Below are 19567 nucleotides of genomic sequence, written 5' to 3' on the forward strand. Positions count from 1 at the left end.
CATCCCTCAGGGAGTGGTGCCTCTTCCGTCTGTGGTTCAACCTGCCATCCTATCTTGTGTAGGCCGGCTCTTCCGTGTTCTGTCCTGCTCAGACGAACTCTCTGGTTGGACAAGTGTGCCTCGATGAGTTCGTCTGCGGTGTTGAGGGTGCCCATGTCCATCAATCTTTTCGTTGACGTGTACATTGGCAGACCCATGGCTATCTTGGTGGCTTTACGCAGGAAGGGATATTGTTGGAGGAGTTGAGGGGTGGTAGGTGGAGCTGCGTTTTCTGAAAACTGGGTTACAGCGGCATGCGTCACACTGTTCCGCAAGGCGAGCATATATACATGTTCCTTGGATGTCCACGTTCACAGGGACACGTCGCCCACCAGCGTCAGTGGTGAGTAGCGGAGCGGGGGTTGGGAGCACGCCCCCGCACCTTTACGAACATGTCAAAATCGCAGTTGGAAACGGTTTGTAGAGATTTATTTTATTGCACTCAACGTCATTTATACATTATAACTTAGGAATATCCCCAGAGAACAAGCATTTAACAACGGAGCTGTTTTACAAGCCGTAAGTTCGCTATTGCAGGAAAAATGCAAAGAAATGCCGAGCGCTCGTGGGCGCGTGCCCCGAGGCGACCGCCGAGCGTCCCCGGCACGCGCAGTGGCGTCAGCATAAAAAAAAAACTCGAGGAGCGAGAAAATGCCGAGCGCTCGTAAGCCGGCTGGTGCAATGGCTTTAGTAAAAAAAATTCAGCGTTCGCCGTAATCAAGACAACACTTGGTGGGTAACGAGGAAGACACGTCATAGCACACCGCCCTTGTTCGTTCGTCCTCGCGGCGTCATGCGCATGCGCTCACACCCTGCTTGGGAAAGGTCACCGCGCTCACCTCATTCTCTAGAAGCCATTAAGGATTAAGAAGCCATTACATCGAAGACGTCATCGTCTTCGTAAATGAAAACGAGTACAAGCACCACATTATCTACGTAAACACGATACTGAAACCCTCTCCGTGAATGCTCACCTACAACAGCTTCGCCATTCAAGTCTTACGTGTGGGTCCAAGCTTCCCTGGTTTTCTTTTTTTTTTTTCGGTCTACAATAGTTAAAGTGAAGATATAGCGAAGGTCATTCGCTTCGACATATAATGATTGGAAGGTCAGTGAATTCAATCATTGGATCAGTTCGACATGAGCAAACCGGGCTTTAACTCCATTGCATTGCATCCCACATTGCGCTACGCCACGCCCTAGATTGCGCTACATAACATTTTATTTGGCCGTACAATTTCATCATCATTGTCACCGTCATCGTCATCGTCATTACCAACATCCCCACCACCATGATCACCATCTACGGCGGCGACGGCGCCACTGTCACCACCACCATCGGCATCATCATCATCATCGGCGGCAGCATCTGCACCGGCAACAACTGACGCGCAGCCGACCGTGGATTCAGAACCGAACGCTAAAGACCTTAAAAAAGTATTGGCGCCGCTCCCAGCGGCCCTGCAGTCGATTTGCTGCCACTCTACCACCGAACAGTGGCCCCATCTGAGACCTGCCCAGCAGCTGCGTCAGTGGGCTCGACACACGTCTTCCGGCGGGCACCATGGGACCCAACTTCAGGTGGATCCTGGGGGCACATGCACCTGTTCTCGCAAATGCTGCTCCTGCACGGCGGCCACTCGTTCCAGGGGAAGCACTTGGCAGCCAGCGTGACAAGGACGGTGGTGCAGTCGGTGCAAGCATCGCTTGCCCGCCCTACCAGCCAGGTGCCCAAGCTGATGGCCCTGAAAGAGCTGGAGCTCACCGGAGACGGCGGCTGCATCCTGCACAGTGCGTTGGAGACCGGGCGAGGGAATTAAGAGGCCTTGTTAATACGAAACGCGATCACAATGCTCTCCATGGGAATGGCACGCACGCTGGACGGGGATCCGCCAGGGCTAAGTATATACGCTACTGCGCCCTTCTGATAAATAAAAACGAGCCGGCAAGAAGAAAAGAGGAAATAAAGAATTCTTACGTAGACCATATCGATTCGCTTTAACCAATCGCTTCGCACTGCTACTGCCCTCTGTGAAGATGAACGACCAGCGAAGGATTTTGAACAATTAAGGTGCGAACTCTTGATGGAAGTCAAGAGTTGGTACCTCAAGGGACGGCTGTGACTAGCCGTCCCTCAACGACATTCAATCTCAGTAGACGGCCTGGAGTCGGGTGGTTGTAGACGTATACGCGGCCTCCCATTACGACGACAGAAGAGAAGTGAAATTTAAAATGAATAACGGGAATTTGTCAAAGAAAAGTGGAGGCAAACGCAAGCATCCATGCAAACAAACGCGCACACACGAACGCTTCGCGCTATGAAGCGCCTCGCGCTTTTGCATCAAATTCGGGAGCTGAGTTTCGGCACTTGCAGATTTGTTGACAGACATGAGAAGGAAACAAGCAAAATAAGAAGCGATTTCGCGCATCATAACCACACCTTGTGAATAATTGCAAAGCGCTTAGCAAATCACAGCTACCTGACACGTGTACGCAGGCTCCAATAAAGAAGAAAAGCACGTTTTCGCTACCAAGGCATTCAGCCGCACGAAACATAACCGCGCCACAGAAAGCTGCTGTTACGGCCGCTGCGACGTGCCACGCGTGCCTGCCCTGACTAAGTGAATGGCTACCGCCTGTTCATGACGCGGTAAATAAACCGACCAAACGTAAAAAAGGCAACCAGACGTAACGTCAAAAGATAAAGGCTACCAACTCTCCACCGGGGTAACTTAGGAGCTAAATGGGCGTAGCGTACTTCTTAGCACGATGTAGATCGATTTCAGTCCTTCGCGACCGTTTTTCCCGTAAAGGCGCAAAATAAATTCCCGTCTGTCGGGATTTCGACGTACTTTAAGGATCTTCGGGTGATGTAAATTGCCCCGTAGTCCTCAACAACGGCGTGCCTCACAGCCAGGTTTAAAACTTAAATCTAAATTGAATTTTTACAATGGAAAGCTAAACAAAAACATCCCTTTGAAGACAATTTTACAGTTCAACCAGAAAAATGCTAACACGCTGAGTACGTGGTAAAATCTGGGCAACTTCACGAAAGGGAGGGCTTACGTGGGAGGTGCTCCGTCGGTGATGCGCTGGGTGTCGGCATGGCGAGACGAACCCCGACGAAGGGCCCACTGTGCCTCCCTGCAGGCCAACGGGGGACGACGTCGACGTGCCCGGTAGGCTTCCAGGCTTGATTCCTGCATAGACGCCCAGGAGGCGCAGGCCTGTCGCCAGCTCCGAAGCACGGCTACGAGGGCTAGATCACTGCCAGGAGGCAGACAAGCCCGAAGCCTTCGGGCAGCTCGGATCCCGAAATTTAGACTAGACGAGGGACTTGGGAAGCGCTGACGCAATGGCTGTCGATATGACATGTTCAGCACTTTCTCCTGGACTGCCTTCTCGATGCCGCGTCCCTCCGCTCATCACCTGTTCCATCTCCGTGGCGGAACACTATTGGTCCAAGCTAGGAAGCGCAGTTTGGAACGCGCCGCGCTCCCATTGGCGTGCCCATAGCTGTATGCCAAAAATAGGCGCAATTGTCGCGTGCCTGCGGCTCAGACCCTCACTTGGCCTTGTTGTTGTTGTTGTTCCTCAATATTAATGGCGCATACCCAATCAGGGGATCGGCCAAACACCAGTCTTTATAAAAGGAAAGGATTCCTAACTAGTTAGAGTACGCGAGGAAAATGAATTGAAAAATTTGAAACCTTTTTTTTTCTGTATTTGAGGAATCAAATTTAGAAAATGACAGTTATTAAAGAAAAAGAAGACAAGAAGAAAAATATGCAGAAATGTATATACTTTTGAAGAGCTTTGCTGTGGTGCCAGAGGAAAAGAATCGAATTACTTTGTGAATCTTCTGGAATTTTCTACGAAGCGCAGAAGGGCAGAATAAACATCCCGGCGGCAATACCCCGCTTCTGAAGTCCCGAATAATAAAAGAGCCGGTACTGATAAGGCAACCCCCAGACGATGAAGCGGCACCTCAAGGATCTGACGTCTGAGGCTTGAAAATTGTCGACAGGACAAAAGGTAGCGGTCGACAGACTCGTCTTCATTGCAGTAACTATACAGAGCAGATTGCGGCGAAACCTGCGTAGGTATCTATTTAACTGAGGTACACAACGAAGGCTCGTTATAATTACCTCTAGGTCGCGTGAAGGGCCTTAAGTCGGTTTCCAGGATAATTTTAGATAACAGAAATCTCTCAATGACAATAAGACTGATTCGTGCTGCCCTTGAAGCTTCAACAACCCACGGAACCTTGCAGCAGTTATTAAAGAAGTTGGCTCAATGACATCGCCAAACAGGCCCGGAGAGTGCTATTCTTGCTAGTGAATCTGCGGTTTCGTTAAAGGTGATCCCCGCATGGCCAGGAACCCACAGAAGGCAAACTTCAGTAAGATGATGTGACAGGAGTGAACGAAACGTCCGCAGGAGAGGTTATTGATTGATTTGGTTGATTGTAAGGTTTAACCCGCCGACGCAACGCAGGCGATGAGGCGCGCCGTTGTGGAGCGTATACGAAAGGTGTGTCTTTAGTAGAAGAAAGGGCTAAGCCTGAGGATAGGGAATCTGAAATTATGAATGGAGACGATATCGATATGTCGAGCTTTCGTAGTGCCAAGACAATTGCCAAGAATCCGACATAGAATATAGGAATAAAATCAACCAGACGAACTGCAAAGGACCAGTTAAGCGAAGGGGAACGGCGCAGAGACAACCAGCCGCGACAGCGTTAGGGCTCTAACTGATTTTTATTGTTGTTGTTGTTGTTGTTGTTCCTGGTGACTTGGAACATACCCATGTGGGGGATTGGACAGAAATCGAGCGTGAAGAGGGTGAAGAGAAATCGAGCGTAAAGAGCGTGAATGCGCCCGCTTAAAACACCGGAAAATTATGAACCTAGCGATTTATACGCTAAAGAGAGCATTATTACAAAATATAATTGGTTGAAAGTCGAAAGTAGAGTTTGGGATAGAAAAAAATGAGCTTTCTGGGCCGGAAAAAGTACATGCAAGCAAAGCTAACAGGGCAGGCGCCTGGTCCCCTCCAGCGCGAGCGCACGTGAGCGCGCGACGCGTGCTTCCGCTTTCGTCGTCGTCGTCGTCTCGGCGCGGCGTACCCATGGCACGGTGGTTGCTACAACACCTATTCGGGATTTTTCATCACGTTGAGAAGCGTCTGCATATATGATAGTACCTTGCTGGATTGAGGCCAAGTGATCAATTGGAGGACAGCATTGAGCAGTCGGGCAAGTAATAATTTGGCATTTGGGGGAAGATGTTCCGGAAGTTGATTGAAAGCGTGTTACCCCTATTAAGAGATGAAATCACCTTATTGATCGCAACACCTAATAGAGACAGCAGGCTTTGTACTAGAGTCACTTGCGGACAATAGGGCCTGGGCCACTGGAGCCCCGGAAACACAGCTGGCTCAGCCACAAAGATATATTGTACCCTGTTAACCCCCGCGCCATATATCTCTCAGGAAAGTTTCCACGGTGAGTATTCGCAATCTATTTAACAGAGGAGGAACGCCGGCTTCTAAATAAAACAGCGCATTAGCTGCATTTTTAGGTAACCCTAAACAGCACCGAAGTGCCTGGCGTTCCAGAAGAACCTATAGGCGCCGGAGCTTATATGTCGCCAACACCGAGAATAGCGCACGTACACCCGAACTCTAAAATAGCGCGCACGTACATCCGGTATATCATTAGAAGGGAATCACGGCGCATTCCCCTCTTTCTATGGGTGAGGCGCCTCAACATGCCAACAGCACCTGTCCCTTTAGTAGCTATACGTGCTGTTTGCGGACTCCAGTCAAGCTGGCTGGTGTGCACTACCCCATGGTATTTTAAAGAATCAACCAGGGGAATGATGTGTTCGCGGTAACAGAGAGTGATATTAAAGAAAGTAGTGGTCAGAAAAACTAGAACCGAGCATTTGCTGGCATTAGTTGTGAGGTAGGTACTGTCTAACTATGAATCTAAAGTATTCAGATATGAGTTCATTAACACGTAGTTCTTGTATGTCAAAAGCTGATGAAAAAAAACGCGATGTCGCCGGTACAGGTGTAAGTATAGACAACCGGAACCACAAGGACCGAGCTTAACAGGACATTAAAAATAACCGGCGAAAGGACAGCTCCCTGTGGTACACCTATTTTCTGCAAGTGCCGAGTGGAAGAAAAGTTGCCCCTCACGCAACGGAACTGCCTGTCCTCTAGGAATTCACAAAGCCACGCTATAATGTACCTCGGGAAGTTTACGCTCTGTAACCTTGACATTAACACAGGATACTCCACGCTGTCGTACGCTTTTGAAATATCTGAGGTCACTAGAGCCGCAACCTGTTTATATAGACGTGCAAGTTTATATCGACGTGTTTATACGACTTTCAATTAAGGTCGATGTGGGCACTCCAAATTGAACAACCCCGGCGAAAAACCAATTTGACTTAGGCTGAAAATAGTGGGCCTCCTCAATTTACCAGTTCTGGACGGTCCTCGGGCAGTCCGAGGGCTCCGGTCGGACCGGAAGTCCCATAGGAACACATGGGAAAATCGAGCACCGGTTCGCACCTCGGGCAGTCCGCGGGCGATCCGGGACTGATAATCGAGGAGGCCCATTATACCTGGACACAAAGTCCATAATTCGTTGAAGCAGAATCTGCTCAATTAGTTTTACGTTTGAAGTGAGAGAGATAGGCCTGATATTATCAACCGCTATAGGTCCTGACCACTATTCTTAGATATAGGAAGTATTTTGGCTAGACGCCACACATCGGGAACCCATGCGTTCCTGAGAGAATAATTGATCATACTCAGCAAGACATCCGGTGCCTGATCGGATAGTAGCTTTAACATTTCAGTAGTAATGTCATCCGGACCATGGGCCGCTGCGGGTATTTTCGTCATAGCACCAAAAAGCTCAGCAAGCGTGACTTCCACAAAGTCCTCTGCCACTATAGGTGGAGGAGAGGAGGTTGCTAGAGAAGACGAAAAACGAGTTTGCATCCAGATGCCCGAGTAGTCAGTGGCCAGGCCCCACGGGTCTTGCCTGGACGCATTAGCAGACACGCCCGGTCACTCCTGCTTCGCCTGCGGCTCAATTGCTGCAACGTGGGAGTGCCCTTGCACGACCAAGGCCGCCGGGCGTCCCCCACCTGCGCCGACTGCCCAGAGCCCGAGACACTAGAGCACTTACTGTGCTCTTGCCGCCAGCACGACACCGCGAGGGCAGAACTCCGGGCCGCACTCCAGCGACTCGGTGCCCCAAGCCACAAGCTAGAAGACTTCCTGTTCCGCGCGAGACCGGACGCCATCCGACGGGAGGTCTTCCAGCACCTACTCAACTTCCTGGTTACAACAGGACTAGCGCTGCGTTTGCAGCCATCGAGTCATGGACGAAACAAACGCGATATAGACTATCCCCCACTCTCCTACTGCTCTTATTTTCCCCCTTCTCTCTTCCTATCCTTTGAAACCCCAATCCCCTTCCCTGGACTGGGTTGAGGGGGAACTCCCCGTTGAGTTCAACAATATCCCCAGGCCTTTTCTCTTCCCTCTGTTGCGACGTTGTCATCCCACCGCTGACAACCCGTTGCTGCGTACGCGAAGGCCGACCCGAGCCAAGCTCCGTCGCCTCCGACATACGTGCGGTAGCGTGGTTTGAAGCGAGCGGCCAGCAAATGTTGCAGCCGTGAAGAAGTCCACAAGCCGTAGGCAAAACGTAACTCGTTTACTTCATGGCGAGAGATGAGCCGAAGCCAAAGAACGATGCCCCGACGGGCGAGGTTACAGTACAGAACTCGAGCAGAGTGACAGCATTGATTCACTGCTCGAACAGGAATGAAATACAGCGCTTGGAGGGGTCGTATTTATACCCAAAGCGCTAACGGTCGAAGCAAGCGTTCCCTCTAGATTGTGCACCCGACACGAACGGCACAGACACACACAACGCTCTTTCAAAAGTTCCTGAGCAGTCGGTAGTAGCGGCGCACACTGAGCCCGAGAGAGGGGAGAGAGGAGGTCTCTGCAGCGGACACGGGGCTTCTGTGCCTTTGGGGCAAGTTTCCACGTGTTACGTCGGCACGCCATCGAATGTTGATCGCGCCGATAGATAGGCGCCAGAGATCCAGACAAGTCGAGGCGTGCAAGCGTGAGTCACCGACAGGGGGGGGTGGGCTGCTTGAAAGGCGCACGTAGTGGAGGCTTCACCGCACAGCCAAGGAGTATTGAAACGAAGCCCAGCGGCAAGCAGAGTCGTAACACCTCCTTTGTTAATAAATCACCCCCCTCCCCCCGAGTTTGCAGCCCCTCGCAATCAACTCTAGGGACTCCGAGATTTCATTAGAACTTGGCCTGGCAAGCTTTCTTCTGCTTCTTCACCTTAATGTACATGCTAATAGCTACGCTAATACCCACGGAGGAGAACTGGCCAGGGCTTGAAAACGGCTATTTAGTCAAGGTATGTAATGATAAGAATAAGAGTGAAAATAGAGACACGGGAAATCACCAGATTCACACCGTAAGCAGGCGGGTGGAGGGCAGAAACAATGGAAATACCATTGTTACAAAGCAGCGATGGACGGGATAAGATCTTGAAGCAGGAAGTAAATTTCCTGTTATGTGTAGGTAGGTAGGTAGGTTAACAGGTTTATTCGGGTGGAGATGTTGGAAGCCAATATGTCCCCAGCTACTCCATTTCACCAAACGAAGGGTCATAGACCCGCTTGTCTGAGGCTGCTGAAGCCGAATGAGAAAAGTTCAAATAGGACAGTGAGAAATTTTTCTCCACTCAAAGAAGTGTCAACACTCAAAAAATGGCTGCGGCTTAGCTCGGCTAGGCCCGCTATGCAAGCGAAAGCTTCCGAAGCACAGTTTGCCAACAGGACGATATGGCTAGTCCAACGTTCCGTATACTGCGAGCACTCACTATCGTCGTTTCGTCAGTTTCCGAAGCCGTCGTAAGTAGAAAGCGAGGCGTCCATTGCCGCCTCTAAAGCTCGTCGCTGTCGTCTCTCTGCATCCTTGTCCCTACGATCCAAATCACGACATCGATTTTCTGCAAGCACTAGGCAATTATGGTATACAGAGTGGCCTTGCGAGATTAGTGTAGCCTGGGGGTGACTACCCATCCTGCGAAGAGCCTTAATATCATGGACGCAAAATGAGTGCTCAAAGAAGGGACATTCAATTGTGCGACGAAGACCTTTTGCTACCCCCTTCCCTTCACTTCCCATTACCTCATGCACGGCCTCCGGGCCTCCCCTTTCCTCCAATAAAGGCTTGAATCAATCAATCAAGCCGTGCACGTGCCGTTGTGCACGTGCACAACTGGAGCGTGAAACAGGTCGCTTTATTTGCGAAAGTTCTAGGTCACTTCGTTTTAGATAGTTCATCAATGCGTGGCACAGTCGCACCTAAACAGTGCATATCTGCGACCACATTCAACCTCCTCTAGTACAAGCGTGGAAGAAGTTTTCCAGAAGCTTTCCAGTTATGCCGTGGAGAAGGAGGAACATTTCTGGCTTCCCACCAAAGTGCCTCAAGGCTCACGGTGGCAAACTTATCCCTCATCACTGTTTTTCTGGAGCTCGGACCATCAGCTCATTTTCAGCGTCGACATTCTCACGTGCAATGCAAATAACGACAGCTCCAGATCTACGCCAGCTTCAATTTACACCATGTGTCTCAGGTAGATTCTGGGAAGATATACAGAGAGTGCAACTTTATTGAGATTATAAGTCGTGTGCGTGGAGCCCTAAGTCCAGGACGCCATGAGAGTCGCCCATTCGTTCAGTTGCAGCTGTCTGCCGGGGCAAAAGCTGGCTAGTTGTCGCTCCCACTGCTCTTTGGATGGGTTGGGATGTTTGACGCATTGGGTTGGGATGTTTGACGCACTCCCATACGAGGTGATAGGTGGTATTTGGTCTATTGCATGTTGTGCATTGTAGGGGAAAAACAGTTGGTGAAATGTGATGTAAACTTGTCATGCTGTAGAGAGAGAGAGAGAGAGAGAGAGAGAGAGAGAGAGAGAGAGAGAGAGAGAGAGAGAGAGAGAGAGAGAGAGAGAGAGAGAGAGAGAGAGAGAGAGAACTTTATTTGAGCCCCATGGGACGAGTCTGGGTGGCGGGTGACCGGCAATGGTAACCGGCCGGTGACCATTGCAGCTCGCTGGACGACCTTAGCCTGGACCTCACGGTCCGAGCTGCGCAACGCCTTCGCCCAGTGCTATCCGTCTGAGAAAGGGGGGAATGGGTTTTGGGGGCACTGCCACATGCAGTGGTTTTGGGTATCGAGGGACCCGCAGTCGGGTGAGCTCTCGAGCGGCCCTGTGTGCTGCCTCGTTCTCCCTCACACCCGTATGGGCCGGAGTCCATACCAGCTCGACTGGGGTGGTGGGAGAATTTTGAAGAAGGATTTTGAGGGCCAAAGGCGAGATCATTCCTTCGGCGAAATTTTGAACGGCCGTTTTGGAATCGGAGATTACGATGGAGGCGGGCAGCCTGAGGGTGAAGGCTAGGGCTACTGCCGCCTCTTCCGCGGTCGCCGGGAAGTGAGTGTGCAGAGTAAGGGAAGCAAGCGGAGGGGCGTCAGGGCCATTAATGACCGCTACAGCATAACCTTCACGGCTCCTGTATCTCGCAGCGTCGATGTAGACAGTGGAGGGGGTGATTGGGTACCGCTTGGTTAACGTCCTCGCCCTGTGCTCTCTGCGCGCTCGATGAAACGTCGGGGCATATTGCGCGGTATGGGTGTCACCTTTAGTAGCTCATGAATGTGGCTGGGAAGGGGAATGGGCGCTTAGATGAGGAATGGGCTGTCAAGGCGCAGCCGTCGGAGAAGTATTCTGCCTGAGAGCGTGGCTGTGAGACGAGGGATCTGACTCAAGAGATGCGCCTCAATCAACTCTTCGGCGGTGTTAAAGACCCCAAGTGATTCAAAGCGGGCAGTGGATGTGCTCTGAGGTACCTGCAGCGCTGTTTTATAAATTCTCCTAATTAGAAAATTAATTTTAGCTAATTCCGTGGGCGAAGGGAGCAAGTAGGGAAAAGAGTAAGTGATGCGACTAATAATGAAAGCCTGTATCAGCCGAAGGCGCTCTGCCTCTTTGAGCACCTGATGTCGGGTAGCTATACGACGTATGAGATTGATAGTTTGATTGACCTGAGAAGTGAGGCGTGCTATGAACGTGGTGTTATCATGGTTGCTCTGTATGTATAGGCCTAAGATCTTCAGGCATTGCACCTGGGGAACGGGTTGCTCGTGAACTCGGATTGTAATGTCCGGAGGAGAAGTGTCTCTGCTGGTACGTTTAGCAGGAAGGATTAGTAGCTCCGTTTTTTCCAGTGAGCATTCACGTCCAATGCCACGAGCGTAGGCAGCGACGACATCTGCTCCCTGTTGAAGGGTATCCTCAATGTGCCCATCACTGCCCCCGGTCGTCCACAAGGTGACGTCGTCAGCATAAAGACTGTGATGAAGGGATGGTATGTTATTTAACTGCTGGGGGAGATTAATCATCGCTATATTGAATAACAGTGGTGACAGGACAGCGCCCTGTGGGGTGCCTATTGAAGCGTAGGTGTATTATTTCAGAGCGTAGGTCGTTGATCTGAAGACGCAGTGCGATCGGTAAGGAAATCGCGAATGTAATTGTAAGCACGAACACCCGGGGCTAGGGCTGTCAGGTTTTGCAGAATGGCTTTGTGTGAGACTCGGTCGAAAGCCTTTCGCAAATCGAGGGCGAGTATCGTAAGTCTGTGTTTGGATTCGGCGCCAGATTCTGGAGTCTTGTGCATTGAGTGATGGGTGAGGAGGGGGTAAATGAGGCGTTCCAGGCGATAATGGTATAAAATGTCCCTGTATGTTTTTGGAAGTGAGTGGCTGGCCGAGGAGATTGGAGGTGTGTCGTCGGCCTCCATTGGGAATTCCCGGTGTAAAATGTCGCGGGCCACCTCATTCCCGGGAAGGGAGGCGTGACCAGGCGTCCAAACAATGTGAATGGTCGGTAGTGTTTTGGCGTGTTGTAGAAGTGTCAGCGCATGCGTAGATGTTCGCCCTGATAGGTAATGCCAGCATGCCTGTTGTGAGTCAGTGATGACTGTAATAATTTGCTTTTTGCTGTAAGTGGCCACTAGGGCGATGGTTGTCTCTTCTGCGACATCGGTGTCGGTTGTTCGGACTGTTGCAGCTGAGATTGCTGTTCCTTCGGAACCCACGACACCTGCAACGTGGCCCTGGCGGTCGGGAGTTCTTGCGACGTCTGTGTAATAGACATCCGGGTTGTCGGCCAATTTATTGCTTAGGTATCTTGTTCTTGCCTGTCTTCTCCCTTTGTTGCGTTCCGGGTGCATGTGTCTTGGAATGAGGGCGACTTTGATGTTGGTACGTATACGTTTGATGGGATCCGGGTAGGCGCGTTGGATGGTGTAGGGATGGGGTAGCCCAGTTTGTCGAGAACCACGCGGCCCGTTGCAGTTAAAGCTAGTCGATTAGTTGGCTTGCTCGTTGCGCTCCTAGAATTTCGCTCAAGGTGTTATGGAGTCCAAGCTTGAGAAGATTGTCTGTAGGTGTAAAAGCGGGCAGTCCCAGGGCGAGCTTATACGATTTTCGAATTAGGCATCTATTTTAGAGTGTTCCTTGGGGCGTAGTTGGACGTACGGGGTGCCATAGGCGATGCGGCTTGCCAGCAGTGCTTGAACTATGTGGCAGGTGTCTTGTTATTTAAGACCGCTCTGCTGGGTGCAGATCCACCGGATCAAGTGCCCCAACTGCATGACCGTGGTGTTTAGTTGTTGTAGCAAGTCGGTACCGGAGCCGCCTGCATGGTACTCCCAAAATGCGAAGTGATGTGACTTGAGGCACCTGGCTGGATGCGGTGCTGACGGTTTGGTCGTACGCATGGGTTGGGTGGTCTACCTCGTGTGCGTGCCCGAAGGACCAGTAAAGCTGACTTCGTAGGGGTGCACGCAAGGCCTCGTCTTTACAAGTACTCCGTCACGCAGTCTATGACCTGTTGAAGTCTGTCCTGCTGTTCTCCGGCTGATCCCGTGTTCGTCCAGATTGTAAGATCATCGGCGTAAAAGGCGTGATGTAGTTCGGGGGTGTCTGAAAGCTTGGAAGGCCGTTGAAGCAGGGCAGGGCAGGGACAGAACGGAGCCTTGAGGCGTGCCTTTCGGCGGTGTTGAGAATGTGTCCGTTTTTGTTGGAAACAGTCGAATTTTAGCAATACGGCCTGACAGGAACGCTCGTACAAAGTTGTACGTCGCTTCTCCGCAGTTGGTGTCTCGGAGTCCTTGGCGGATCGCTTCGTGGGTGACGTCGTCGAAGGCACCTTGAACGTCTAGAGCCAGGATGGTACTGGGGGGGGGGGGGGGGGGGGGGGGTCTGTAATGTGTTCTTTCAGCTGTAGCAATACGTCCTGGGTAAACAGATGGAGCGGAATCCGCGAACATTTTGTGAGAGTAGATGTTATTATCTTCAAGATGCTGTCATTCTACGGTTCAACAGGTGTTTGAAGAACTTTCCAAGGCATGATGTAAGCGAGATAGGTCGAAGGTTTTCAATGCCGATTCGTTTGTGATGTTTAGGAGTTAGCGTCATGTCGGCGTGCCTCCAGTGTCGTGGTAGGGTGCCAGCTAGCCAATGTTTGTTGAAAAGTGCCAGGATGGACTCCTGCGAGTCTTCGTTCAGGTTTCGTAGTATATTCGTAATTCTGTCCTTTCCTGGCGTGGTGTTACTGGTCAGACGCGCAAGTGCCCCCTGTAGCCCTTGTATTGTAAAAGGGGCGTCCATGCTTGCGTTCGGTTCGCCTTGGTACGAAGGGTGATTCTGTTGCCACTGTTCTGTTCCGGATAGTTTCTTTTGTGTAGTTTGCAGGAAGTGGCCTGGTGGGTTTGGGTGGTTATGCACCAGGCGTTAGATCTGCAGCGTATTTGTTTATTAGGTCAATGGAAAAACAATCAAATAATTCCGCGTTGTTCTGCATAAGCAAAATTTCATCTTAAACGAGTTCGTCTAACGGGAGTTCACTGTATATTATGTGGGTTGCTGCGGAACCACGAATGTGGCACTGCCGAATTCCGCGTTGTTCTGCATAAGCGATATTTCGTCTTAAACGAGTTCGTCTAACGGGAGTTCACTGTATATTATGTGGGTTGCTGCGGAACCACGAATGTGGCACTGCCGGGATAACTCCGAAGGGTGAGCGAGTTGTAAATTTTTGTGTGCGTGTGTGTGCGTGGTGTTCGCGGACAGCCGAAATGGCTTCGCGGACACCATGTGGACCGCGGACCCCCATTTGAGAACCGCTGCTCTAGGGATTTTGGCCGACTTCAACTGATGCAGGCGTCTGTTGATGCCAATCCAGACCTGCCTAAATACAGGTTTAATTTAGGAATGCGGCCTCTTGGGGCTGTGAAAGACACTTCACATAAGCAGAGAAGGCAGAACGATAAGTTTTATTTAAATTTCAAGCACGCATACTCTGGTCTATCGAGTATACAGCATTGAATCGGCCACTGATTAGGAAATATCGCCGTAAACGTGCCATGTGGACCGCGGACCCCCATTTGAGAACCGCTGCTCTAGGGATTTTGGCCGACTTCAACTGATGCAGGCGTCTGTTGATGCCAATCCAGACCTGCCTAAATACAGGTTTAATTTAGGAATGCGGCCTCTTGGGGCTGTGAAAGACACTTCACATAAGGAGAGAAGGCAGAACGATTAGTTTTATTTAAATTTTAAGCACGCATACTCTGGTCTATCGAGTACAGCATTGAATCGGCCACTGATTAGGAAATATCGCCGTAAACGTGCCGCAGTTATGTCGGACTGGGGTAGACTACACTGGAGCTCCACCCATGCAAAGCCAACCAAGGAATCCGCAGTTTCATTGAGCGCGATACCCGTACATCCAGGCACCCACGCAATGCGCACAGAGGTTATGTGATTTGAAAAAAAAAAATGCCGAAAAGTTTTCAGACAGATACATTTCTCACTTTCATCAAACGGAGTACAAAGATACGGGCAGTCAGCTAAAAAAAATTATTCTCGCTTGACCCCAGCGTCGGCACGAATGGTAAAAAAACCAAAGAAAAACCAGAAGCGAACCAAAGCATGCCAGCTGTTCAAGAGAGATGATTAATGATTACCAAAATTAATAATTTATTAGCGATTGATAGCGATGATTAGTGAGGTTGATTAAAATCGATTAAAGTGGATTAGTACGTACTAATGATTGATTAGTCTGGGTTCCGGCTAGTTGGTAATCCATACCGCTACGCAGCGCGCAAACTGAGAACAGCGCTTGTGTGTGTCTCTTTTCTTTGTTGTCGGTTTGTGCGGTGTGTAGCGGCATTGATCAGTCATTGATAGTAATATGATAAGTAAGCATACATTAAGATGGATTACGGCCGGTAAAATAGCGTAACTACTGTTCAGACGGGTGGACATGCATATAAAAGGTACCCGTCCCAACGATACCCCAGGCTTTCGCCTTCAAAGTGTTCAAAGCGTGAAAAAGCGACTTCCGCCGCACTTCTCCCAAAGCGCTGATGGCATGCGGAGCCTGTCCCAAGCTTTCTTTCCTCCATGTCCTTACAGGAACCTTACCAAACTACAAGCGTACTTACCATGTGCCTTACCAAGTTACAAGAAAAAGGAAAAGGCGAACCATAACTACGTTCTAGCAAAATGAGTCATAGTGAGCTCGCGCTTTAGACCATTCCAGCCAGATTTTTTTGCGTGCGTGCGTGCGTGCGCGTGTGCGTGTGTGTAAAGGTGAGAGGGGGGGGGGGGGGGGGTCAGAGTCCCGATTCGTCAAATTTTTGATGTCCTGTCCGCATGTTCCCTTTGGGCATCCAGAACGTGGGTGGGGCGTCGCTTCGCATGTGGTTGCGGTCTTGAGGAAGCTACACTAGGCGCATGTCGCGACGCGTCCCACCACCGGGGCCGGCGGTGCAGTGAAAGCGGCGTCGGTGTGCACGCGTGACGGCGACCCGGCGTGCGCGCACAATCGGCGGCAACCCGCACGCCGGGCGTGCGGCGCGTGGCCCACAGGCCAAGAGCGCGACGACCGCGGCGAAGCCCCGCTGCAGCACAAGCGCCAGGCTGCTCCCTCGCTGGCCGTTGCCCGACGGCGCTACACGTCACTAGTCCCCACATACGAGGCTCAAATTCCACACACAAAAAAATTGACGATTTTCACGAATATATCAGTGTATTTTTTTAGGGTTGCATTCTGCGCACGTTACGATTGTGCAATAAGAGACAGGGACGTGAGATATGCGATGTATGTGTGTGTAACACTTCTCACATATACGTGTTTCTTATAGCGCAATCGTACTAAGTTACCGACTACCATCATATCTTACAGCACAAAAAAAAAAAAAGGGTGAGTTCGCACTTTAAAGAAAATTCGTTCCGAGGATTTCTTTTTGTAATTTCACGAACTTAGCTTTCCTACTTCACAAAAATAAACTATCAACAAAAAATGTAACTTTTATACACTTTTGTTTGTCAAACAGTACTGATCGATTAAACACAGCTATGAAAATCGCTTTTTTGATAGATAAGTGGGCAAGCCGGCTTTCAACCGCAGTTTCTCAACAAAATGAAGATTAAAGAACATACAGCTCGGCACCCACACGTGTGGACATTCAGTCGTCATAGGTGCTTTGAAGATATACACTGAAGCACTCGATCCGCTCATAATACTGAATGAGAAGTCAACAATATAACTGAATAAAAAAAATGTAGTGCGATTAAGTGTATTTGAGCAAAATGTAAATCCTCAGAATGTAAGTCTCCACAAATGTATTCTCAACCTTGTATATAATGTATTCCTTATCTATACCATTGTCCAGCAGTGGTTTGTTAAAGATACTTCATAGCGAGAGCAGCATTGTCTGTGGGGGCAGTGGATTCAAATGTGCATGTCAGTGGGCTATTGCAAGGGAGGAGCAATCTTTTCAGATACGGCGATAGATTTCTCTGTGCGTGTGTGTGGTTGTGTGTACAGCGTACATTTTCAAATAAACTACGGGTCATTCCACGGCAAACATCCTAGGCAATGCTCTCGACCATCTTCGATTGCACTGTAAAAAATTATGGTTGATCACATCCCTGCATTATTCGTTCTCGTAAGCGGTTTTTGGAAGACGAGGAGAGGAGGAATAAATGTTTATCGCTCCCATAGTATAGGACGAAATGAGTGGGGGATATATTTGGCGATAATTCATGGTAGGGTGGCGTCCCTATTTATTCCGGGATATCATGGCCAGCTGCGGCTCGAATGGTCCTGGTAACCAAGCCGCACTGGTTTTCCACGACATCGCAGCTCAGCAGGACCCCCCACAGCTCCGGAGATGGGTGTATCCTAGCTGAAGATGGGTGTATCCTAGACGTGCAGCTGTGTGGCGTGTAAAAATGAGCTTGTTTTGCAGTCTTCGGAATAGCGTGGCTTCTTTGGTTAGCTTCGGGTGGGGCGGCGGTGTTCCGAATGAGCCCGCCGCTGGGCTTCGTTTCAATACTCCTCGGCTGTGCGGCGAAGCCTCCACTACGTGCGCCTTTCAGGCAGCCCCCCACCCCCTGTCGGTGACTCACGCTTGCACGCCTCGACTTGTCTGGATCTCTGGCGCCTATCTATCAGCGCGATCAACATTCGATGGCGTGCCGCCGCAACACGTGGAGACTTGCCCCAAAGACACAGAAGCCCCGAGTCCGCTGCAGAGACCTCCTCTCTCCCCTCTCTCGGACTCAGCGTGCGCCACTACAACCGACCGCTCACGAACTCTGGAAAGAGCGCTGTGTATGTCTGTGCCGTGACTGTCGGGTGCCCAATCTAGAGGGAACGTTTATTTCGACCGTTAGCGCTTTGGATATAAATAAGAACCCTCCAAGCGCTGTAGTTCAATCCTGTTTGAGCAGTGAATCAATGTTGTCACTCTGCTCGAGTCCTGTACTGTAACCTCGCCCGTTGGGGCATTGTTCTTTGGCTTCGGCTCATCTCTCGCTATGAAGTAAACAAGTTACGTTTTGCCTGCGGCTTCTGGACTTCTTCACGGCTACAACATTGGCTGGCCGCTCGCTTCAAACCACGCTACCACACGTATGTCGGAGGTGACGGAGCTCGGCTCGGGTAGGCCTTCACGTACGCAGCAACGGGTTGTCAGCGATGGGATATGACAACGTCCCAACAGCGGGTATATTCTCCTTGAGAGACTGTAGTGCTCTAGCATGTCCCTGCTGCGTTTGGGGATGGACCGGTGTTTGTCGGCAGGGTGGTGAGTACCTATGAAGGACTTGTGCCCCTGTGTCCAAACGAAATAGATGTCCAACGAATTTTTTCATGCTTTTAAAGCCTCAGTATAGCAAGTGCAAACGCTGAAATACGACCCTTTTGAAAGTTACGGCAGGCCGCTTGCGAGTCGGTGATGACGGTCACCCGTTCTTGGGTATCTGGTATTGTGGTGGTGGCAAGCGCGACTGGGGTATCTGGTATTGTGGTGGTGGCAAGCGCGACTGCTGTCTCCTCCGCAGGGTTGACTCACCCTTGTCGAGCACAAACCACCTCCTTTGCTGTTTTTCACTAATCGCGTGCGTCCATTTGGCGCTTGCCGGGTATCTCGCAGCGTCGACACATGTTGAGCCGTCCTTGGGCTTTTCTCAGGGCCTTGAGCCTGGCTTTCATTCACCCCTTGTGGTAAACTGGGTGCACGTTGCGTGGAACGTTTGCAACCATGATGTTATTCCCTCAGCGCATGGGGGATGCGCCGTTATTGGCTTTAGGGTCCCACGCTCGGCTCGTAACCGAGGCAATGCAGGGCAGCTCCGCCAGCCTCGGTAAGCTTGAGTCGCTCGATTTGGCTGGCTTTATGCCCCTCGGCGAGCTCCTGCCATGTGCTGTGCACACCAAACTGAAGATTTTCTGTCGAGGTTTCGGCACGGTAGTCCCAGTGCTAATTTGTACTAGGTTTGCCGAATTACAATGTCGAGTTTCTTTAATTCGGAGGGAAAAAAATTCTTTTTTAACAGAAATTCAAATATCACGGCGGTGACAAAAAGCTACATTGCAAAAAAAAAACCCAAAATTAAATAAAAAATATAAAATATACGGAGCGCATTAAAAAATTCCAGTTCATGGAAAAAGAAACGTGATTCCTTAATGCATTGACAGTTGCTAGTGTCTGAATATGGGCTTTGCGGTAAAGCAAAGTGGAATTTCTGAGCGATATTTACACATTTTTTTTACAGCTGTTACCACCTATGTAGAAACACTGAAGCTGCATACGTTGTTTATTTTGTTGGCGCGAAGTGCGGAAAAAATATGGGAGCCGGGAAGTTTCAAAGCAGTAAACACATTAATTTTGAAAAAATCGCAAAATTGCTCATGTTCAACCGCTTATCCCACTGTGTGGCGGTCCACGAAAAAATATAATCTTGGGCTCATTTGAAAGGGCGTACAAAATACATTTATTTCAGTTTAATCGGAGTACTTTTAAGTGCGAATGCACTT

At 50.2% G+C, this 19567-nt stretch overlaps 1 long non-coding RNA gene across 1 annotated transcript; it reads right to left on the reverse strand.

Annotated features, from left to right (window-relative positions):
- Positions 1–489: 489 nt before the first annotated feature.
- LOC144172237 (uncharacterized) lies at positions 490–3224 on the reverse strand. Its single transcript, XR_013322973.1, has 2 exons — positions 3106–3224; positions 490–1823 (listed from the first exon to the last, which is right to left on the reverse strand). It is a non-coding gene; the product is annotated as an uncharacterized LOC144172237 (long non-coding RNA).
- Positions 3225–19567: the final 16343 nt, after the last annotated feature.

This window comes from Haemaphysalis longicornis, unplaced genomic scaffold (genome assembly GCF_048455015.1).
Source record: "Haemaphysalis longicornis isolate Haplotype H1 unplaced genomic scaffold, Haemaphysalis longicornis Haplotype H1 scaffold_1, whole genome shotgun sequence".
Taxonomy (NCBI): Eukaryota; Metazoa; Arthropoda; class Arachnida; order Ixodida; family Ixodidae; genus Haemaphysalis; species Haemaphysalis longicornis.